Raw genomic sequence first — 25,221 nt, forward strand, 5'->3', positions numbered from 1 at the left:
CGTCGCTGCTGTTGGTTTTTTTTGTCTTAATCCACTAGGGGAAAGCTCACCATTCTCTCTGTTTCTATATTAGGCTTCGACTGAGCTTTTGAGAATGACTTTCCGTTACGATTGCGCAGAGTCTTCGATAGTTGGGCTATGACGAATGCAAGCTTTCGAGGCTGTCACGTGAGACTATATGCAGAGACGAAAAATATTCGCGAGGGAACTGAAAGTCAATTGTATGAAAGCTAGCAGTAAAAAAAAATGCAGCAGTAAAACGAATGAAAGACTCAAAAGCTGTTGGATTCTCCTGTGTTTGCGCATCTTGTGTTCTATTGTATGACATATTTTGTGCCCTCTAATTAATTTTTTTAGTATTGTATAAACGAGAAGGAGCAGCCGGCGCCGCCATAAAGGCACTAGCCCCTCCTATTCATCTGTCAAAAGAAAGAAAAAGAAAAAAATGAAAGAAAGAAAGAAAGAAGAAAAGAAAGCGCGAAAAGAAAGAAAACCCAAAGAAAGAAAGAAAGAAGAAAGAAAAAAGAAAGAAAAAAAAAGAAAAAAGAAAGAAAGAAGAAGAAAGAAAGACAAAGAAAAGACAAAGAAAGAAAGAAAGGAAGGAAACAAAAAGAAAGAAAGAAAGAAAGAAAGAAAGAAAGAAAGAAAGAAAGAAAGAAAGAAAGAAAGAAAGAAAGAAAGAAAGAAAGAAAGAAAGAAAGAAAGCCTATTTCTATAGCCCTCGGCATCTGTCGAATGAAGACTGCTGAGCACCGCGCAATCTCGTTGCAGCGAAGGACAACGTTAAGCGTTACACAAAGCCTTGGCAGTTCCGAGCCAATTACGGTGCTACGCAGCTCCTTCACAACGCACACCGTTCACGCGGCCTTGCAACGTGTGCTACGCAACCAAACGAGCGTTTACGTAAGCGAAGCCCAATATTGGATTTCTCTTGAACGCTGCACTCGGGAGGCTGTTGTTACATTGTGCCAATTCCATAGCCGGCCAAGGTCTCCTCAGTTCTTATCTTTTTCCGAGGCCACAGCGCGGTTTTACGCAGAGCAGTCATGATACAGCGAGCCGCCATGTTACAAGCAGTCGCAACTCTATAAGCAGGCGCGACGTTACGAGGACCAGCGGTGTCGCAGTGATATTCCGATGCCTCATTTGAAACTTAGTGGAGCGGTGAATGAAATCACAGGTAATCAGCGTACTTTAGCGAAACCTTCTCAATTGAACTTAACTATTTGCTCCTCTACAATATAACTTAATCATTTACGTCTCCACGATTAAATTTAATCATTTGCGCCAGAATCATTTGCTCCTGCGAAACCTTCCCTCTGGCTATGCGTGTGCTAACAATGCGTCGTCACGTCGCCGTTCAATCGAACTTTGGTGCAATGCGTACACGTCGAAGTTGCAGCAACGCACACTATACATGAACGACTCGCATATGTTGAACTCATACACCATCAACATCGACATCACGCTTACGTCTAATGCAGGGCAAAGGCCTCTACCATGTTCCTCCAATCAGCCCGGTCCTATGCTTGCTGCGGCTACGTTATCACCACAAACTTCTGAATATCATATTCCCACCTAACCTGCCTCCCCCTATAGCGCTTGCTTGCCTTCTCTTGGAATCCAGACAGTTACTTTTAATGACCAACGGTTATCTTGCATTCTATTACAAGCTCTGCCCATTTCTTCTTCTCGATTTCGACTAACACGTCCTTAACCTGCGTTTGTTCCCTGACCCACTCTCCTGGCTTCTTGTCCCTTAACGTTACACCTATAATTTTCCTTTCCAGCAAGATGAAGCTGTTACATGTTTTAAATGAGAAGCATTTCTTAGCGAACCTTTGGCACTTTGAGCGTTTCTATCTATCTATCTATCTATCTATCTATCTATCTATCTATCTATCTATCTATCTATCTATCTATCTATCTATCTATCTATCTATCTATCTATCTATCTATCTATCTATCTATCTATCTATCTATCTATCTATCTATCTATCTATCTATCTATCTATCTATCTATCTATCTATCTATCTATCTATCTATCTATCTATCTATCTATCTATCTATCTATCTATCTATCTATCTATCTATCTATCTATCTATCTATCTATCTATCTATCTATCTATCTATCTATCTATCTATCTATCTATCTATCTATCTAGCAGCCTACGTCTGGGTGCTCTCATGATCGCCTCCTTAACTTGGTGTAGACCAAAATTGGCATAGGAGGGTAAGAGGATTTCACATATGGCTGTCGGGTCATGACATGAATAACGTGAAAATCCTGTCGCATACGTCGTCAAACCCTTTCCTCCAGACACGTGTGGCACGTACCCGTTTACCCCGGGCCATGGTGTACGGGTATGCGCCACAGGTGATTAACAGTTTATATCTATCCAGGAACGGCAAGAACAGACATTGGTAACTTAAGTGCGAGAGCGTTAAAAAAACCGACATCGGCAGCGTTGACCCGACGAATGGAAAGAATGAAATTAGGATCCCAGCAGGAATCGAACCCAAGCATTCTGCGTGGCAATCAGGTATTCTACCCCAGAGTCCCGCCAGGTCTATAAACTGGTTTGGAAAAACAACCTGTGCAGGCGTAATGCCAGTGCAACGTCAATTGTGGTTGTGGTGGTGGCTATCTAATTTTACAAGAAAACAATAAACACTACATATGTACTTCTACGATAGAGGCGTCATCAGATGAACTTCTGTGGTTCCAGTGTTGGCTGCGCTTTTATAGCACTATAATAAACATTACATTTGTATTCCTATGATTCAGCAAGCCATATTAAAGCATTCATTACTTGACCCCGGAGGAATATATTAACGAAAGTTACGTATGATATCCACATCATCGCATCGTAAAGTGCACTTAGTCCGCCAGAACGACGCAGTGTCCTTTTCATTTCTTACGAGGCTGGGCGATGGCCTCAGGCTGACTGAGGATGATGACAGATTGATTTACAGCCGCTTTGGAGGCTAGGCTACGTAGGCCACATACGCCCAGGTAGTCTACGAATACGACAAGCGCTATCCACTGATGTTGGTCTACGCAACACTATCCAGGCCTACCAGCCTCGACGGCCTGTACCTCGCCAACGCGAAGGTTGACTTCAGTTTCCACGTGTCGTCGGCTCTATCGACAGACAATTTGTCGACGAAATGACCGAGGCATCTACGTTTTCTAACAGCTGTACTACACCTCATACTTCACTACACATGGACCCCTCGTCACCGCGATCACGACGACATCCGATATTAAGTCATGACCAGCTGCTGGTGCTCGCTGATCACGATGATGATGACCTTGTTCAAGAACTGTCAAGAACCTCTTTCACAGATGCACACGGGTTCGTGAAACATGCGTGCGTTCTCCACCATAAGGGACAAGTATATGCACTTCAGCTTACCGCTTCTGGTGTTGGGTAATACCCATGTTTGCGTTGGCAGTGTTACCCAACTACAAACAACTGGTTATATAACACATATGCGGCTCTTCAACATAGATGTGCGCGTATAAAATTTATACAAATCTTTAGCGTCATTTTGTAACATTTCACTCAGTAAAAAAAAATTACGCCACAGTCACCTTCCCGCCGCATGCTTCGTACAGCATCGACTCCCACGGTACGTGGGATCTGCCGAATTTTTTTTCTCTTGAGGGATGCTAGAAAACATTTATTCGGGATCTACTCATACAGTACATACTCGTGCACCTCGACTCAGTACAAACTCATGCGATACAAGCCTACGGCATCCCACCGATGGAAGTGGTGATTTTTCGTCCACTATAATTCATTTCAATTTGCGTCATAATTACTACACTACAGTCAAAGGCAACAATTAATGTTTCCTACGCTTTCCTTGGCCTAAACTGTCTGTTGGACTCATGTGTTTGTGTCATACAACGAAACGAGCCCCTCAAAAAAATTCCCCTTGTTTCGTCAAAAACATTCGTGTAAGTAAACTATGAAAAGTAGGCTTCCTCCTGCAAAGGTCCTTCTTGCGGCGAAGCACGCTTTCAAGGGTACTCTCTTTAACAGCGAATCTGTTCTAGCTCGGCGTAAAGTATGTGATCGTGCCCGACAACTATCATTATCATGAACGGGTATGTGCCACAGAATTAGGGCAGATCCCACTACTCACCGCTACGGCGTGGCCTGTAATAACCCTGAGAAGGAGTACAGGGAGAGAGAGAGAGAGAGGGAGAGAGAGAGAGGGAGAAAGAAAGAGAGAGAGAAAGAAACAGAGAGACGGAAAGAACGATATAAAGAAAGCGAGAGAGAAAGATTCTTGCCGAAAAAAAATTCTTCACGAGGCGTAATTCGAACCTGTGTACCCTCGATCCCAAGGAGGGCGTCCTAACCACTCGGCTATCCAGGCACACTAGTAGAGATTAGCATAGCCTTGTATAGTATAGTGTAGCAAGGGGGTGGCAATGGGAAGTGAGCGCCAGGAGGAATGATGTGACGGCGAGGAGGAGAAAAATGAGGAGGGGAGAAAGTAAAGCGTAGCACAGAAAGAATGAGAAATAGAGAGAAAGAAATGCAGAAAGAAAAAGGAAGACGGCATGAAGATCAAAGAAAGAGAGAAAATAAGTAGAGAGAGAACAAAGAAGATAGAAAGAAAGAGTAAGCAAGCATCGCGTCGTCCAGCGACCAGATACCGCAGCACCTGGCCAAATCGCGCATGCGCAGTAGTTAAGCCACGCCCACCGATGGAGACATAGCGCGCAACCTCATCTCTGTAGTGCATAGCCTGGCTGCGCACTCCCGAGGAGGATGGAAGCCGCGCATCTCCATGCTAGACGTGTCGGTCGACGGGGAGTACGCGCGGCGACTAGTCCGTACTTCGCTATGCCAAGCTTTGCGCGACTTAGTTCAAAGTGCCCGCAATTTTTTTTAACACGAAAATGTTTTATGCCGGGGTCCACCACGGCTCCACTGACGCATTTCCGTCACGGATATGACGTTGTAAAATATAAAGACTAACATATGGCAAAGAAAAAACCAGAAGAAGAAGTTCCGTCACCTGGAATCGAAATTACGACTTCTCGATCCCCAGCGCGCAGCGCGAAACGATTCCGCCACAAACGCCACGTTCTTCGTCATACTAACGGCGTGCTATTTATATACACCATTTGCCAGTGGCGGTACTCAGAGATCGGGGTACATCGGCGTGTTTTAGTTATTACTAGCGAGATGGCGCGAAGGCCTCGAAGAGCGCGCTTTAAATGTCGTCGGTCCCCCCGCGTTGAGATGAGCGTGTGCCTCTACATGGCGTGGTCGCTCCTGCGCGCGCGCTTATCTTGTACGTCTTGCGCTCTCACCGCAAGTTTACGTTCAAGTTACAGAGAGCACGAAGGTCATTTCGCTCACTGCAGCGGCCGCTTTTGCGAAAGGAGCGCGCTGCTCACAAACAAATAAGTTACAACTGTGACAGTTCGCGCTCTTCCTGTGTATACTTGTGGGTTCGTTTCGTGCGTCCTCCTTTGTATTTGACCAGCGCGCTTTAACTGTCGAGCTGTGACAGTTCTTAGTTCGCGCTCATCCTGTGTATGTTCGTTCCGTGCGTCCTTTCTGCTTGAGCAACGCATTGGAAGTTTCGAGCTGCTTGCCGTTTTTCGCGTGACATTACAACTTGTTGCTATAGCATTCATTCCTTCGCCCTCGGGGCGAAACGATGCACAACAAAACGATCAACTACGTCTGTGAAGACACGTTTTACTGTCGTGTTATACCGATTCCTATGACAGAGGGATCAACCATGTTTTTTGTTCTTTTCTCTTTTTTTTGTCACACTGTTCGCGTTTTTACAACGCACTCCCTTGACAGTGGGTTCTGCAGTGAGTATGACTAAGCATTACCGTGTGCCATCCTGCGATGAGCACAAGGAGCCTTGTGCGCTGGCCCTAAATGGCACTAACCATGCCCGAGTGACACGCGAGGCTCGGTGCTTGCGTGGAGGTCGCAACTGATATAAAAACCAAACCCGTTGCATTGTACCGTTAATTTGTGTTCGTTGGCGATGGCGAGAGTGCACTGGTGCGACTCTGAAGGGGTATATACTCAAGTAAAGGGAGTTAGTTACGTTTAGAAACCGGCTTCCGAGTGATTCTTCACCGCACCTCAAAGTAATTATTAGTAAAGGCATATCCCGAATTCCTTCCTTTAAGGCGAAAGCCTTAGATGCCTCATCAAACGCGAAAAGTAACCTCAGGCGGTGTCGGCGTCAACACAAGTGGTGAAAAGAGCCATCATGATCTTATGACGTCATCATAAGACGTCACAGGTAGTCAAACTTTGTGACGTTATCATGACGACACTTAACGTGACGTCACGTAATGACGTTATAGCATCGTCGCTTGATCAAAGGTGGGCCGATCCCGGAGGCACTGCAAAACTACGTGAGGTGCAAAAAAAAGCTTCCAATGCCTCCGATCCCGGAGGCAAGGCGAACGCAAGTTGGGTGCAGAAAGCTTTCGGCGGGGTGATCAGTACAATTGAATGAAAAAGAAAACGATGGCTTTCGCCTTCGAGTCATCGCAGGCAATGTATGAAAGACCTTGCGGCTATTTTTAATATTGCAATGTAGACTTGACTTAACAAACATTGCTTTGCGCATATTACATGTGTCTTGAAGGGTTGTGTTCTGTTGCATACCTAACACTGCTACAATTTCATTCTATTTGCTTGCGCTTTAATTCGTGCTAATGGTGCGGGCTGGTGAAAGTTAGTCCCTCCCGAAAAGCGTCGCACGATCGCCTAAAAAAGATTACGTACGCCCTTGATGAATGCATCCTACGTTACGCGCCTACAAAAACAAAACACAACATAATTTTCTTGCTTCTGAGCTAATGAGTAATTATCTAATGAACACAAGATGACCGGATTAGGTGAAAGATTTGAGCGAGTGTAACGCCAAACTAAGTCGGTCGTTTCACAATTAACTGGGAGGGCAAAAGTTTAAACGGGTCGCCATAATGCACGTGCCGGAAAATTCCTTCGAAGGTCAAAGGTTAGTAGATGGAAGATTAAATGTCAAATAGCACAAGGGGCGCATCGCACGTAACCTACTTGGCAGGAAATTATTCGTAAACACGAGGCACTCCTGGCACCTCTCTTTATCTCATTAACATAAGTGCACCAAAATGCTCTAACTACCACACGGTTTGTGACTTTGCGTCCTTTGAATGTCATCGCTATCGAGATTCGAGTGCTAAGTCCATGAAGCGAGCTTTTCTTGGTCTTAATTTTATCTCCTTTTTTTTTTCCCTAGAAGGCAACTTCTTGGAGCCTTAGTAAAGAAGCAAGATAGAGACCTCTGAGAGGAGTTAGCTAACAGCCTAGTCCAATTTGTCGTCCGCTCTTTTCGATGTCTATTTAAACTGCAGTTCATCACACACCACCGCACAGGCAGCGGCCGCGCTCTCACGACGGTCGGTCCCGCGCCAGCGCGCTAAGGGCACCGCAGCCCATATCGATCCACCGTCGGTAACAATAGTCCGACGTGAAGGCCTCATAGCGCAAAGTGGAAACCGAAAGCCAGCCAGTAGCCGAGCAATAAAAAGTAAGACAAACTTCCATCCTTTCGAGACTAAAACCCATTTCGTCTGGAGACGCAGAAGGTGGCGCTCACGCAATCCCTCTCCATCGTTTGCTTGCTTATTTTTATTTTTTTTTCTTCTTCCTTTTCTGTTTCCTACCGCCAGAGGTATCGGCTCGAAACTTTACTCTCCTCTCTGTCTCTATAGATGTTGACGTCCACTAATGCTCTCCACACTACCATGTCCCCTCTTACCTCCTCGTCCTCGTTACATCATCCCTCTATAGTTCACCTTACTTTCGTTGGTCGAGTTTCTCTATCGGGCTGTATATACCATTCATCAATTGTTAGCGAGAAGCGCGCAAAAAATGGCGCCCGGTACATCGCCTCTAAAAGCACCGCGGATTCGGCCACCCGTACCCCTTTTTTTTTCATTTTTCTGTAAAACTCGCAGCTTCGAAAAAGGAACACTGGCGCTCTCGTTATGTTCGGCCCTTCGGAGCACCTAGATTTGCTTTAGACTTCACTTTACGTTTTACTTGGCTGGTACTTCTTTAGAAATAAGCATCTCTTTCCTTTCTTTCCCGACTTTCATAGGAGCCCCGAGAAGAGAGCCACGCAGAATAACAGTCCTGTTCGGCTTTGTTCTCTGAAAAATATTTGCGCAGATGGGCTTACGCCAACTGGTTTAATCCGATGTGTAAACGGGTGACCATTAAACTTCGGCGTCTACTTACAGTGGACCCATCTGTGGCTGCTCATACGGCTGCCCAGAAATACGTCTATTTTCTCAGAAAGTAACCTTCCTTAACGTGATACTACTGAGTTAGCTTGACGCGTAAGGCGACACGCAAACAATGGACACACGATAAAGGCTACACGGAGCTTAGTTTCAATGACAGGAAACCTGGTGGTCGAAGATGAACTCTGTCCATCTGTTTTTTCTTCAAGGCGAAAGCCTTCAGTGGCTATGTTGACGCTTTCGTTTGCGAGACTTTTGCGGTCTCGCAAAGATCTCGTAAGATCTCGCCAAGAACCCACGTGACCTTGTCCGAAGTGAGGACGTCACACCATGGTGATCTGTTTCGTCATCACGACGTCACAATGACGTCACAGATCGCCAATAGCTGTGACGTCATCACAAGACATCGTCGGTTGGTGGGCGGATGATGGAGGCAGTGCAAAACCACTTCAGGGAAACAAAGCTTGCAATGCCTCCGATTCCGGAGGCAGTGGGAACTCATGTTAGGTGCCGAATTCTTTCGCAATGGTGAGGTAAGCATCGATACAATCGACTGAGTAGAAAGGGAATAAGAAGACTGCTTTCGCCTTCGAGTCGCCTTATGCGAATGAGTAAGAGACCGTCTGAATTTTGTGTGCCCTTTTATCCGTGCTGAGGTGCACTTTATCCAAATTTTATATCACTGACCAACTGGCCCACCCGACACCCTCACCTATATACTACCTGCAGCTCAAACCTGTACTATCGGGGAGCTCTCTCGGGCGTATCCGAACCTTTCATTACATCTCTTCGAATAAGAGACATCCAAGTCCACTTCAGGTGTCCTTGAACCCTCAAAAACTGCACAGAAAATAGAATCCACGGTGTTATGAAGTTTTCTTGGGATGCGCGTAAGGATAGAAACCAAAATGGCGCGCTAATGAAGTCTATCACTCTCGTCCGGAGTTGGAGCTGTAGGATTCAACGGCCATCCGGTGGCACCCCGTTACGACAGCAGCTTGAACATTCTCCCTCGTTTTCCTTCCGCCTGTCTACGGACGATATTCACGTAATTTCCGTTTTCCCATGATGAGCACTCTCACGAAGACGCGATGGTGTGCCGACAGGCAGCTACTCGGACAGACACAGACGTAATGAACAGTGTGAACAGTTTGATCCATAGAGACGCTGGACAGGGTCTCAGTGAACGACAAAGGCCGACGAAAAATGTTGCGCCGTTGTTGCCGTCTGGACGGTCCAAAGATAAACTCGAATGTTACCGGCTGCTTGTGCCGCTGACGCTTTGCTGTCACTACCATTCGTGCACGATATGAATCTATTTTCCCCTAGGTGGAATAGAGTTACAGAAAGAAAGTTACAGTTTCGCCATAAGGGCGAAGTAATCAATGCGAAAGCAACAAATCGGAATGGTATGCGGGGTAAGGAATAAGGCTAACTTCTTTTGTACGTGACTTGGCCTAACTCTACGAAACGCTGGAGTAAAGGAACACGGCCGCTGCAGCGAGCGAAGCGAGCTTCGTGCTGTTTATCGCTTCAGCGGAAATTAAGCGGTGAAAGCACAACACGTACAGGGGGAGGGGGGGGGGGGATGGAAAGAAATGCGAACAGTGCGGCATGTACATTCTCTGCTTTTCAAGCGGTTGTAGCCTCGATGGTAATAAAAAGCCGCTACAGTCATCCATTACACAATCAAGAACCATTCTAACACCTTTTCATTGCCACTAATGTTAGAGCGTGATGGAAACAGCGCGCCACGCTGTTCGCGTTTCTTTCCATCCCCCGTGTGCGTACATAGGTATAGCCGTCTGCTGATCTCTGTTGAGATAGGGCGCCCCCTCCCCCGCTCGCGACCACGCCCGTTTGATCAAAGTTCGCAGTTTCTGCCAGAGCGACGCAGCCCTCTACTTTCCGGCGCCCCTTCAAGCGCCTTCGCACGACTGAGACGGCCGGCGCGTTTCATCTCTGCTTGAGCCGGCCCGTGGGCGCTTTCACTTGCACGCTTTCACTCGCACAGAGAACGTGCGACGCGCGAAGCGATGTTATCGATTGAGACTTTAGAAAGAACATGACGGCAACGGCAAAAATGAGCTTTGAGTGTCCATATAATTGCTATCGCACTAAAATGGTCGTCTTATCAGAGCCTATGCAAAGCTAAATATTCATTAGCGTCAGCTCTACATTTGCTCAAGCCGCCTGCTGTACCGTAACTCTATATCATTCTAATACTGGTCAACACAGATAAAATTAGTGGGAAAATGCTCGCAGAAATGTTCAATTTACCTCGTGGAACCCATATCGAGCGAGATTTAAACTCCAGCCTCAATATTTATTCGCTCTGTTTCAGACAACCTTAATCACTGATATTATCGCAAAGGATGTCCAATTCGGATAGGCAAACGCAAGACAAGCAAACTCATGAACTAGGCAACTCACAAGCTTTGATCTGACTTGTTTCAACGCGATTGTTCCAACAACTCAAGATCAACCGCGGCATGTGGATCAGACTTCGAACAGCGAGCAGCATATTAATTATGGGCACACTGCGCTTGGACAGGCGGCGCTACCAGCGCGGTGGAGTTCAGCGCCGCCGCGGCCGCTTCCGCGCCACTGGGGTGATAACATGCCCCCCCCCCACGTACGGTTCGTGCGGTGCAAGTGAGTACACACCGTCCGCACACTTTCCGCTGCAACTGCTCGCTGGGTTTCCGAATGCCGAAGATTTGAATGGACATCGTTCAAGGATCGAATGAACATCGCTTAAGACAGGATACTATATTAAACGCGTCACGTCCACAGTGTTAAAGAAGTAACTCAGCTGACGGATGAAAGATTGCTGAGACCGGTGTCATGGTCTACCGAACGCGGATCAACGTTTAAATAAGGCTTTTATTCCCTGGACATGTTGCGTTTTATACTGTATCGAAGCCATCTGGAAACGAATGCGTCCTTAACGCGACTTACCAATGCAGAGCAGACATATAGCCGACAATTGCAAACATGCCGCGTCATTTTCCGGTCGTAAGAGAGTCATACGAAGGTATATATGTATGCCGAATGTAAGGAAGGAATCATCCAAAGGCACATACGTATGCCGAATGTAAGGAAAGAACGCCCGAAAAGCTAAGATATAGCCGCGCTGAAAAAAAACAGAAAAAAGAGAGGCTTACTTTTATCATTAGACGTAGCTTTTTGCATTCCGCCGGAAAAGTAAGCGGCGCACATTCAGTGGAATTGAAAGATCCGCTGAAGTGTCTAAGCCATCGTCACAGTGGCTGTAGAAGAGATGCAAGCCAGCTGTTTCGTCCTTCTTGCAAGAAAATTAAAATTTTTAAAAATGCTTCAGCAACCAGGCTGTGTGCTCCTCTTGAATGGTCTTAATATTGCCCACGAAATGCCTGCCGCAGATTCTAGTGTTTTTCTTGGGGTTCTAGACTGTCCTATCAAGGTTGCGCACCAAAAATGAGAACGATAACGGAAAAATATTCCCGCGGTTGTTGATCGGCGAGACAATGAACCCACCGCGTTTTAGAGGCCATGCTGTGATTAACAATTGCATCTAAAGTATGGCTGATCTGACACAATGCTCCAAGCTCCGACCAGCTGACCCTGCAATAACACTCTCAATCGAACACAACCAAAAAAAATTCTAATTTGTCGCTACGAAGAACTTCAATCCAAGGTTGACGTCTATTCTTCTCCGGACGAGCTTTCGAGAAACGGTAAACCTTCCCTCCAGGTGAATTATCGTAAATTCTGTGGAAGCCCAGAGCACAAGAAGACACGCTGCTGCATCGCGAGACCGATGAGTGGTCGCGGCAACCATGTTCGGCTAGCAAAAAGTTACCAAATACGCAAACAAGCAGCCGCGAAGATTGCCGCCGACCGGAGCGCCCGAAGCTGCAACCACCCCAGCGACGCGTCCGCCACCGCTAGAGGCGCTCTCGTCAACTGAGAGTTGGAAGCGCAGTGTGTTCATGCCCTCATTTAAAAAAGAAATTGACGCTTACCGCAGCCTTTTTTTTTTTCAAGATTTCGCAGAATGATTGCATTTTTCGCTCTTCATCACTCGAGAAAACACACGACATTTTTATTTACATGCGTAGCCATCTGAGCGCTCGCTCGCGCCAAGGAGAAGTGTTCTTCCTGTTGTTCTTCGAAAAAAAAAAGAAGTAAAAAGCAAGAGCCCTGTAAGCGATGACTTCTAGTGTTTTCCTTGAACAATGAAGACCTGGAATTGCGATCTTCCTGCGAAATCCGAGAGAAAACAAAACAACGACTAGCGTAAGATTTCCGTTTGAAGTTGCAACGATAAACTCGCTCGCAACTTCTTCTCGCGTGATTTCTTTTTACCCGTGCGTGTTTGCTAAGCGTGTTTTTCAATTCGAATGAGTAATCGTCCGTTCTTCTGCGCTGACCAGCTCTGCTACGCTTCCTCTGCTTGCGCCTTGTTTGAGCGCGCGTACATGACCGTCGCTTCAGTTGCGTATTTAATGAAAGAAAGGAAGTTCCTGACTCCTCATTTTTCTGTCAATTCGTAGTTTTTACTACTGTTTCTTTGTTCTTCTTTAATAGGACATTAAAGAGAAACATTGAATTGGTTTAGATCGATAGATTGTGCTCTGAGAACTCTAATGTCGTTAATTTCGCCATCATACGTTTATTACTAGAGGAAAAAATCAAGTTCAAGGTTTCATTTTTAAATTTCGCGCCTAAATCTAAACGCATGACGTCACGGATTTCAAAGTGTATTCATCCTATTTTGGCGCCATTGACTCTACAAAATTACCCCAACCTTGGTATATTAAGTCTATGGCCCCCTCAGAGGGCAATGTACTTCATTTTTACCGATTAGGAACTACGTAGTCCCTAGTAAGCGCCGTCAAAACATGTAACGTCACAGCGAATGGCGCGGAAACTTCAAGGTGGCGTCGCCACCCACATTTTGTTCTTGCGCGTTTTCTCGCTTACTAAGCGTCTTTTCGCAGCAAGCGGGGTGTTTTTGGTATCCTGAAAAAGTACTTTACTAATATGAGAAAAATCGTTGTGCTCTTTAGTGTCCCTTTAACACGTGCCCGCTCGGACCTGTTTGAACTAACGGTCCATTAAGATGACCCACAAAGAAAGGTGTACAAGCCTCCTCTGCCAACCTTGCTCTGCGAGGATTTGCAGAGCAGGGTTCATGACGTCCATTTCTCGACCGACTTAATGATAATATCGACTGTTCATTTAAGGTAAATTCACGCCTGGTTAAATGCAGCCCCTAACAATGCGGACAACGAAGTTGGAGCCGAGCCTGCGACCTCGCAGGCTCAGTAGAGAAACGCCATAGCGTGAATTGAAAAATATATATATATATATATATATATATATATATATATATATATATATATATATATATATATATATATATCACGATATGATTATGAGAGACACCGTAGTGAACAGCTCCGGAAATTTCGACCACCTGGGGTTCATTATTATGCACCTAAATGAAAGCAAATGGGCGTCTAGCATTTTGCCTCCATCGAAATGCGGCCGCCTCGGCGAGGATTCGATCCCAGGACCTTCGGGTCAGCAGTCGAGAAACTTAACTACTAGACCCTTATGGTGGGTAGAAAGAAAGAAAGAAAGAAAGAAAGAAAGAAAGAAAGAAAGAAAGAAAGAAAGAAAGAAAGAAAGAAAGAAAGAAAGAAGAAAGAAAGAAAGAAGAAATGAAAAGAAAGAAAGAAAGAAAGAAAGAAAGAAAGAAAGAAAGAAAGAAAGAAGAAAGAAAGAAGAAAGAAAGAAAGAAAGAAAGAAAGAAAGAAAGAAAGAAAGAAAGAAAGAAAGAAAGAAAGAAAGAAAGAAAGAGGCCGGTGTAGGAACTGGCACGCGCTGAACTTCGCATAAGAAAATTACAACGAGCTAGCGAGGGTTCGCTTTCTCTCGAGTCCGCGGTAGCGTGTTTTCTGAGAGCATCTCTAGTGGCCTCTAGCAGAGACAGCTGCTTTCTTATACCTAGCGCCAATAAAGCAGTACGAACCGCCGGCACTACCCGTGTCTTCTCTGCCTGTGTTTCGTGAATTCTTTAACGGTGTGGGAATAATACCGGCACCGTTTGTCCCGGGGGTATTCTGTGAAACACGGAGTGCAGACACCGCGTCCTTATTGGTTTTTTTTTACCCGCAGCACGTGTCTTTGGCCTCGTCTGTGCTACCTCTAACTTTATTGCCCCCCATGTTCCGTATTCACCGAGTTAAAAAGAGTGTGCCGACGTCGCCTTTTCACGCAGTCGCGTCCGGGGCGAGAACTACAGGCAAGGTTCAGAAGATACTTTAGCAACAGCCTTAACCTTTGTCCTCTACGCAAAATAACTGTTTTGTAACGCCGCTGGCCTCGCCATGAAAGCGCTGGACAAACTTAATAAAATGCTTTGCTGGGCGTGTTTGGTTCATAGTTTCGAATAGATTTGAGCGCGAAAAGACGGGACACAAGAAGACAATACGACTGAACGAGCGTTGGAGAAACGGCGCACAGTACCAACAGGTCGGAACTTTGCGAGGTCAAGTTGCAAACGCACTGCTTGTCTGACGGCGGCTTAACCGGGGATACTGCAGATATTCCTCAGAAATTTTTTCATGCATTGCTACAATGTAGTGGCCGTATTACATGCGCAAAATCTTGCATAATGCTTTTCTGCAGCGTCGGTATATTGCTCTGATTTGCTTGAACATTGCTCCTAGTTCTACATAAGAACAAGCCAATTAAGTTTTACAAGCGCATTTTTTTTAAAGCGAAGTTGTGTATGCCTAGATTCTGGTGTGTCGCATCCTCGGACAAAACTATGCATAAAACAAAAATTTTCAGTGTGCCTCGCGCCCTCGGCACCACCGATGCCCCTTTGTCTAATCGCCGCCTTTGGCCAATCGTTCTGCCCCTTAGTCTCGTGACTGCGCTAGCGCTATTGTCAGCAGCTGCCCTTTGAACTCGCTATGGGACGGACGCATGTCGTTCGCTCGGAGGAAGAACAGCGAGAATTGAAGGAGCTCCAGCATGCATAGCAGAGCGAACGGGCGCGAAAACGACGCGAAGCCGCTGCCGCAGAAAGTGCAGCCGCAGCCGTTGGCTTCCCTTGTTTCCATCTTCAAAGTAGTGGAACAGCTCTGAATTGCTTTAAAATATGCTCACATACAGACAAGAAAACAGTAAGTGTTTACTATTGGTGGCAGAGATGGTGTTGACTGCCATCTAACCTAAGTTGCTGCTTCTACCAAATATTATCAAGACACCGGCGTGTCTGTGTGACGGCAGTCTAAGGTTCGATTCCCACGAGGCCGGAACCTAAAAGGGATAGTGAACGCTACATTGCAGACTATAGCTCAATACCATTAGATAGTTAAAGATTAATCCGAAAAATGTTACTGCAAGCTTTCCCACAGCTCACAGTGCAGCCTTGGAGGCTAGACGGGCGTCAGTTAGCGGTAGGTCTATCGTGTAACCCATGCCTCAATGAATTGCAAAAATCAGCAATCTTAATTATCTTTTAACCACGCGCTGCCCCATCCGGCAACACAGGCAAGTATTAACGTATCAACATCTATTTAGACCGACAAGAGAAGCGAAACAAAAAAAAACGATTATCTGTTCATTATTCTATTCTGAAGTTTTAAAGGGCCAATTTAGTAAGACAATAAAATCGAAAACATGTGCCCAACATCTTTTAACACTTTCATCTAAAGACCTAAATTTGTTACTCTGAGAACGCACTAAAATATAGGCAAAATACCATCGTAGCACCTTGGATTTCATTCTCAGTGGACTCTGCAGCACCTGGAAACGCTATTTCTCCAAGGGATGAAAAATCCTTGAACACGAGCTTTCGCTGGAGTCAGCATTTCGACAAGTGGCATTGTCTTCTTCAAGGCAGCAGCTACAGTTGCTGAATCTATTTGTTCAATTCAGTTTATTTCTACATTAAAGGCGACGTTACAATAGTCACAACAGTGATGCTGTGGGACGAAGTCTGAAACCCATTAAGGCTTGACGAAAGGCTTTCGCACCGTTTGACACATAGCAACAGCAGCATGAAATCATTAGTCATTACGCAATATCAGAACATGTCTGAGAATCATGTCGACTGGCATTTTAAAAGACACGTAGAAAAAAATGTTTAAAGAAGGTATTGGTATAAATGATTTATTGTGAGAAGCTGTTTAATGTTAGTGGCAGTAAGTTGCTCATCCTTTGACGACCATAGTTAGTACGCGTGTAAGGGATTTTCCAGTCATCAGTGGCTCGTGTGCTATAGGGGAAGGCGAAGGGTGTTAAAAACGCTAAGTCAGAAAGAAAAAAATCATGTTTCTTTCAGGAAGCACGATATCGCATCATTAAAATCGAATTGTAAATGTCAGGCCCTCGTTGTAAATTAAGGGCTTCGAAAATGGGTTTGGAATGTGCATCGCGTCGAACACCTGTAATAGTGCGCACAGATTCTTTCTGCAATCTATATATTTGGCCCAAGTTCTTTTCCGTTCTGGTAACCCATACTGGATAGCAATAACTTAATGCAGATAACTTGATGTAAATGAGCTGCCTCATTTCTATTTCTTCAAGTTTGACATTTTCAGACACTCCCTTACATAATTCGTGCAACAGTGACAGTTCTTTTTTTTTTTCATTCGCTGTCACTTCTACGTCACAGCTATAATGAGATATGCGATAAACAACTAGCGACAAGACAAACACTTTAATCAGTCGAATCTACAAAAGCTGCAGGACTTGATTGATCGAAACGTTTCCAAGCCGTTTCCGATCCGCTCTGCCTCGGGTGCCTGTAAACCTATCTTCTCCTCATTAAGGCTTCAAGTGAGGCGAAGCCCTCTTTACAAACGCCTCGGGGTGGTCCGTTTCGTTTACGCGGAGAGCGGGCGCGCGCGCAATAATTTCGGAACCTTGATTGCCTCCGCTGGAAGTTAGCGGTTGTGCCGTGTTCCGGCCAGCGGGAGGACGGACGTACGGACGACTCTGACCATTTGGCAAATCACTCGAAGCCCGTTTTTACCTCGTTACAGCATTACGCCGCGAGGTGGCGGTGCGGTCCTGATAGCGACTGAGATCATTTATCTATGTGTATGTATGTTTCTTACCTTTCCTGGCTTCAAGTTCTCGTTCGCAGTGGCCTCGGGGCATTCGGGTGTCATCACCTTGTTTAAGTGAGGACGGCCCAAACAAGTTTACGCGAAACTTGTTACGGGACATGATGGAAAACGGTCACGACGTAACGTGGCTCAGAGGACGTATAAGTTTCGATGAAATTATAAATGCGGCTCTCCCTCTCATTGCTGGATAAAAATGAAGGAAGGCAAGCAAAAACAAAGCTTAATTCGGGGTGACGGTTGCGCATAAATAAATACGATACAACACTGTGCGATAGCTAAAAGCTGGCGAATGAGTTAGTGGTGTAAGCTTCATTAACGGGCAGTTATTACGGGCGAACCTTTAAGCCTGTCGCGCCGTTCCTGTTCTCGTTCCCAAAGTTGTTCGCTTTCTTGTTTTTATCGGAGCAGCCATAATCGATTTCTTTTTTCTGTTCACCGCCCGTGGCGTTCGTTGCGGCCCTCTGTTTCGTTAAAATCGGGTCCACCGATGAGTTCGCATTACTTAAACGACAAGAAAAGGTGGGAAAGGATATAGGAAAAAGGGAGAGGGGGTGTGCTCGATAACTCGACGTTGACGCCTGACGAAACGGTTTTACCTACACAACGACGAATAAGAACGCAGCAGGAGGAGGGGGAGAGGAGAGAAGGAAAGAAACAGCGGATAAGTGAGTAGAGAGAATAATGTAATCAAATTTGGTCGTTCCCGCCATCAGTTGCCGTTCTTCTTCCGAAGGCGTGCGGTGAAAATGAGGGGAAGGAAATTAAGGTGACGCCATTTTTCCTCCCTAGGCTGCATCCCTCCATTACGTCTCTTTAAGGACCCTCTCTACCTATATTCTCTGCTTCGTGCCTGCCTTCTGCGAGGTACAATCGTCACACCGTCTTACCTCCTTGCTTCAGCCTCGGGCTCACTCACTGCCTTCCTTCCCTCCATATCTAGTTTCATTACGGGAAGGATCCGTAGCAGACGACAGTACTGCCTGTTGGCACGCTTCGTTGGATGCGCGCTTCGGGACTCGGAATGAACGACCGCGGGAAAGGGTGGGGGGAAAAGGGCTGAGGAGGACAGACGATGAGGCATACGTGAGCGAGAGAGAAAAAAACTTGTCCTGCGAAATGAGCAAAGAAAAGTTAGGAGCCCTTCTCCTATCGGGAAAAATGCGGTCAAGCGAAGCTTGGCATGTACGTGCCTGATGTACTACTTTCTTTCTTTCTTTCTTTCTTTCTTTCTTTCTTTCTTTCTTTCTTTCTTTCTTTCTTTCTTTCTTTCTTTCTTTCTTTCTTTCTTTCTTTCTTTCTTTCTTTCTTTCTTTCTTTCTTTCTTTCTTTCTTTCTTTCTTTCCTTTTTCTCTCTTTCTTTCTTTCTCTATTTCTTTCCTTCGAATTGCGCAACGCTCCTTCCTAACTGTGTCCATCCTCCATGCGGGGAATTGGACCTTCATCCACGTGCTCAGCAGCGACACACTTGAGTTGCTGCAGGCAACAACGACGGACATGCGTTCATATCCAGGCAACAATGGAACGTGGCAACGTGAAATGACGAGCCACCTCGATAAAAGATCAGATTGCCATATCAGAAACGGCTCGTCGCCGACAAGTCCACTATCGAGAGAGCGTCAGTTATTGGAAAACGGTGCATACAAGCACGCGTGTGACCAGCGCACATCGGAGGGCCGCATTTCTGTACTCTCGCCGGCCCGGGGTTTTTCGCATACGACGCCGCCACTGAGATCTGTGAGTGATAAAAAACTTCGCTTTGTGCGTATTTTCATATCATGTGTTCTACTGTATTGCATTTCGTGCCCGTATTATTTTTCTTACCACATATTTTGTCTTCTAAGCGAGGGGGAGTAGCCGGTGGCACATAATGGCACCAACCTCTCCAAATTCATCATTTCAATAAAAAAACAAAAGAAACGGCGATTCCACACACCACGTGTTTATGTGGTGCGCTCCTACAGCGATCGCTGTCAGCTACCACTGTACTCCTTTTTAACGCGAGAGCGTTAAAGAGCTCGTTTCGCAGACACTCCGGTGTCGCCGTCGGCGTCGGTGTGGGTGCAATAAATCATCATCTTGTCTGTGACCGAAAAATTGAGAAAGATGCAAATAAAATAAATAAAAAAATTGCAGTTCGAGTGAGAACCGAACGCAGACCGTCTGCGTGGCAAGCAGGTGTTCTACCACAGAGACACGATATTGCTTGAAAATGCTTCGGAAAAAAAAACACTATATGAATGTCATGTAGTGGAAGGAGTCTCCTTAACGCGTGTAATATTGCGTAGCAGAAGGGTAGAATTGCACCAGGCGTCAAAACATGTGAAGTGCGCAACGAGTGCGTGTTTTAAAAGGCCCACCCATTACAAAGCGCTGACACATATTTAATCATCATCAGCCCTCAAGGTCATCAACAAAGTCAGCAGCTGCGTAGGTTCTCGTGGTGCCTTACGGACGCGTAGTGGGCCCTTCGCTGATTCGCAAAAGGAAGAATTGTGGCGTAGTGGGCACTTAACAACTGTACTTGCAGTAGGCGTTCTAGGATAATGTGAAAAAGCCAATGTTACATGCACAGTCGTTCGTTTTCTTACGGCACAGTTTAGGCACGCATCGAGACCCGAAGCCTGGCTAACCTTTGAGAAGGCGATGCGCACGGGGTGCGATTACGCTATCGCGTTTTATTCTTGAAGGCGAAGCTCAAGCGTCCTCCAAGTTTTTCCTTTGCATTCCCTCCCCCATCACCTTGTCCATTCTTTCCTCCTCCCTGTCACCTTATTCTCTCTATGTAAGGACACTATCCGTGTGCCATCTTAACCCTCGTGACGTGTACTGTTCGTCCTTTCCGTAACACCCCCGTTTTCTCGAGCGCCGCTTACCCTTCGTACTTCGAGAAGAAATGCGCTCTCTCGCTTTTAACGCGGTCGAGGATCAAGGAACGTTACCCCGCAGGTTCGTCGTAATTGCGTTCCGCCTTCCGGGCACAGAGACGACGGTGCTCCTCTCCTGAAGCAAAAAAGAAAGATAAGCTCCCGCAGAAGCGGGTTTCTACTACTGCGCTGAGCCCAACCAAGATGTCGCCGGCGCCATTACAGTCGTCATCTGTTTCTCCCTTTCGCTGTGGCTATATATATATATATATATATATATATATATATATATATATATATATATATATATATATATATATATATATATATATATAGATAGATAGATAGATAGATAGATAGATAGATAGATAGATAGATAGATAGATAGATAGATAGATAGATAGATAGATAGATAGATAGATAGATAGATAGATAGATAGATAGATAGATAGATAGATAGATAGATAGATAGATAGATAGATATACACACGCCACTGAGCTCCACGCTTGTTTCGCTTGCGCAGGTCTCGAAACGATGTCGACCTTTTACTCGGCTCCCGTTAGCCGGCTCTCACCTTTCGCTACGCCCGAGTCTTTTTTCTTATATGGCCTTTCCCCGTTCACCTCGGCCGCGAGAGATTAATACGCCCCGGTCCTTTCTCGTTAAGACCGCTGTAGCCGAAACAGTGGCGATGGTTTGTCGCGTAAGGGCCGGCTGAGTAATACTCGTACTTACCACCTACAGCCCTAACACCCACAAGTCCTATTTCGCCCGCGTTCTCTCCTAATGTGCAGCCTTGCGTGACTCGCGTCTGTTATCCGACACTTCTCTCGAGATTTTGTTTTTACAGCAAAGCCATCTTAGTCTACCCTGCGTCATCGTTGTCGTCGTCGTCGTAGTAGTAGTAGTAGTAGTAGTAGTAGTAGTAGTAGTAGTAGTAGTAGTAGTAGTAGTAGTAGTAGTAGTAGTAGTAGTAGTAGTAGTAGTAGTAGTAGTAGTAGTAGTAGTAGTAGTAGTAGTAGTAGGCGTCACGCAGGTCTCGTGTCCAGAGGTGCGAGTGAAAAGACTCCCGGACCAGGGGGAAAGTATGAGCTTCGTGAGAGAGGAAAGGGAGGGAGGTCACGTGATCAACAGCGAAGAGGAGGTTTGACTGAAGCGGTAACGAGAGTTGCGGCTGCGGTGGAACGCTACCAGCGCGGCCGTGCATGTCGCGGACAGCAGCAGCGCTTGTAACGCTGCTTGCGTTCCAACGCAGCCGTGATCGTAACACGCGTTTTAGGCGAGTGGGTGGGTAGAATCAACACAACCTTGAACTGTTCTAGGTGGTGTCGGTAGAATGGGCCACGGCCCTGAACGAGCATACAAGGCGCGGGATCTGCATGGCTTAACATGAAGAACAAGAAACAACGAAATCCTTAGTGAAAACATTGCCGAAACTTAGGAGCAAAACGTAATGCCTGAGGAAAGGGGCGAGCTTCACTGTACCATGGTTTTCACGGCGTGGAATAGACCTCTACCGGCCTACGTCACTCACGCCCCGTGGCGTGAGGTCACGTGACCTCTCAGCGCACGTGCAACGGCGGTGGTGGCAAAACACTCCCGCTGCCGGCTCAGCGTGGTACAGTCGCGCGGTGTTTGGTGCACGTTTTTTTTTTCTTTTGAACCTTTTCCTTCATCTTTCGGTTCCAAGATTATTTGTTGTATGTGTCAACGAACATATAAATGTGTCGTGGAGTGCGTGACGAAAAAAATCACAGCATATCCACGGAGTGAATGATGATGAGTGGGCGAAGCTGCGGAGGTTCATCGGTAAACCGTGAATCTTCCGTGAATTCTGCCCAGTACATCATCACCGACGTGAGATCGGGCGCGTTTATACTAAAGGTTCGATGAGTTATGACGACTTGCAGCTCACTTTAATTTTACATGTACGCTGTGAACTTTCATATTTTAGAAAACCATTGCTTTAGAAAACATCTGGCGTCTTTCGTTAAGCAGCTGGAGTCTTTTCGATTTGCTTTAGAAACATCTGGCGTTCTTTCGTTTTGCTTTTACAAAACATCTGGCGTCTTTCGTTGGTTTATTTCATCAATCAACGGCGCTTTGAACAAAATTTTCATTGTTTAATCACGCACAGGAGAAATCTCACCAGGCACTACCTTGGAGGTAAACAATGGCTGCTAATGGGAATGAGAGACAGAAGAAGTCGGCTTTTAGCTAACACTTACACTTCTACTTCTACTAACGTTTCCTACTGGAACATGCCAATGACTGCTAATGGGGAATGAGAGACAGAAGAATTCGGCTTTTAGTTAACGCGCACGCTGCGAATTTTTTATTGTTCAACAACGCACAGGAAAAATCTCCCACCGGCACCACCTTGGAGGTCAAGATCTGGTACTAGCGTTACGACTGGTTACGCACTACGACTACGACAACTACGAGGGACGAACGGGTGCCGCTTTAAGGAGCTTCGCCCCTAAAATTTGCCACGCTGCTGGCTGTTTAACTTGGAAAAGTGAACCACGTGGGTGCGAGGAACAGCGGCATCGTCTTCGAAAATGTGCCGCGTTTACTGTGGCGTGTAGTGTGCGTTGAAAGGCAGCGACAATATCGGTTCACCTTTGTGAACGTTGAAGCTGACGATATTGTGTGCGGTGTGTGCTTTGTGAATAACGATGCATCTTGTTTGCGAAAACATTGGCGCGCGTTGTGTCTAACAGGGCCATTTGCAGTGACCGGTTGTCGATGGAACATCAGGATTGGACATTTTATTTGACGCGATGATCTGCGAGTGTGTACATCTTAGTGTTTGTGCCGCGTGCACAAAAGAAAACGTGTATGATGTCCGCGCTGAAAGGTGAGACTACGCATGAGCAACCAGCGCGTTTTAGCATTGCCGAACATGCATGTATACGGTTTACCACGGAATACCCAGAACCATACGCATATCGCCTTTTATTGAAGATGTACGTCTTACTGGAAGCAGTGGAGACCCTTGTTTGTCGTATTCTAGTTAGCTTATCTTTACGGCTCGATCTTTATGAAGTGACATTCCGAGTTTGTGTACCAAGTCTGAAGGAGAGGGAGTAAGTATGGAAACACGTTGTAGGCATCAGATACAGCGAAGTAACCGCGCAAGAGATTATTTATAATTAAATTATTGTGTTTAACATCTCAAAACTGCTCAGTGGATCATGAGGAACGCCGTAAGGGAAAACTTCACTTTAATTTTCACGAGGACTCGTTAACCTCAACCGAACGCACGCCAATGAGTGTTTCCTTCGTTTTTTTTTTCGTTTTTTTCGTTCATCTCCGATCTGAATTTTGCGCCGTGAGTGAGAATCTAATCCGTGACCTCGCGCGCAGTAGCCGCCAATGCTGCTACATCGTTTAAAACTGCAGTGCAGATTTCGCGACAGAAATTGAGTACGTTCACATCCATGCCATGCTAATATTTATTTCTCCAAACACCAGTCGTCGTGAAAATGTACAACGTTCGCTTTCGAAGAGCATAGGATTCTTTTTATGGCTGTCATCCACGACGAACAAATCATATCTTCACCTAACAGAATCGTTCATTACTGGCAGTGACTCTTCCTTTTAACAGCTGTGAGTTCAGAAAACTAGCAATTTGCAAAAACCTGTATCGAAGTAACGCAGACACACACAGCGCTGCTATGCAAAGATCCCACCGGAGGAACTTTCTTGCCAACCAGCACCTGCTCGGAAGGCGTGACTTGGGGGCGGGACACTGCCAGTGACGTCACACTGTTTGCAAACAGGGAGAGGTCTATTGGCTGAATAATTTTATTTTATCGTACGAAGGGAGGTGAAGCAAAAGAATCTGGAAGAAGCGAGAACCCAGTCTCGAACTAAGCAGCCCGTTAGAGTGACAACAATTGATAGACGGTGACGGAATGCTGACGTCCGGGTGACGTCTGCGGAAACATGACGACGAATTGGTGAGCGCAAGAATCAAGGCGGCCGGTCAATTACGATGTCGATTACTACAAAATTATGTCAGCGGAAGAGTGACGAAAGGGTGAGGAGGACGGAACAGGGTTTTTTTTATTTTGTATGGCCTAAAATGATCAACTGGCATGATGTTTAGTGCCCTTTCCTCCAGCAGTGCCTACTTATAGTTTTCTTTTTATTGCGACAGCAATTATATGGACAGTCTTGGCTGGTTTTTGCCGCCGCCGTCATGCACCATATATATATATATATATATATATATATATATATATATATATATAATATATATATATATACTATATATATTATATTGTACTGAATATGAATGACAGACGCTCCGCTGTTACGGAAGACGACGACGACGATCGGGGGCCGTGGTTGTCGCTACTTGTCGTGGTTGTCGTGGTTGGTGCGGTTGAAGCGTTCTGTCATTCCATTGGTTTGGGGGTGATAGGCGCTTGTGGTACGGTGGACGACGCGGCACTCACGCAGAATGCTGTGATGACCCTCGAGAGGAACACGCGGCCACGATCACTTAGCAACTCTCGAGGTGCTCCATGACGGAGGACGAGATTGTGCAGAATGAAACTGGCAACGTCTTTTGCTGTAGATGAAGGAAAGAGGTGAAGTTTCGGCGTACCGCGTGAGGTGGTCGACGGCAACGATGATCCAACGGTTTACCGTCTGCAGTGCTCGGAAGGGGACCGTAGATGTCGATGCCGAGCGGTCGAACGGCCGGGAGGGGCATGGAAAAGTAATAAGGGCCCGCCGGCGTGTTGAGGAGGGAGTCTTACGTCTCTGGCATGTGGAACAAGCCCGAACGTACCGTTGAATAAAACGGTACATACCACGCCAGTAATATCGGAGCTGATCCGAGAATATCTCTTGAGAAAACTGCGTGGCCACATTGGGGGTCATCATGGAATGTGGAAAAAATTCGGAC

The 25,221-nt window shown here is 46.0% G+C and overlaps 1 protein-coding gene across 1 annotated transcript in view; it reads left to right on the forward strand.

Moving 5' to 3' along the window:
* The window catches only part of LOC119406380 (zinc finger protein OZF), a 110,833-nt gene that overhangs the window by 62,487 nt on the left and 23,125 nt on the right, over positions 1-25,221 (forward strand). The window lies entirely within an intron of this gene.

Source organism: Rhipicephalus sanguineus, chromosome 10 (assembly GCF_013339695.2).
Source record: "Rhipicephalus sanguineus isolate Rsan-2018 chromosome 10, BIME_Rsan_1.4, whole genome shotgun sequence".
NCBI classification, from domain to species: Eukaryota; Metazoa; Arthropoda; class Arachnida; order Ixodida; family Ixodidae; genus Rhipicephalus; species Rhipicephalus sanguineus.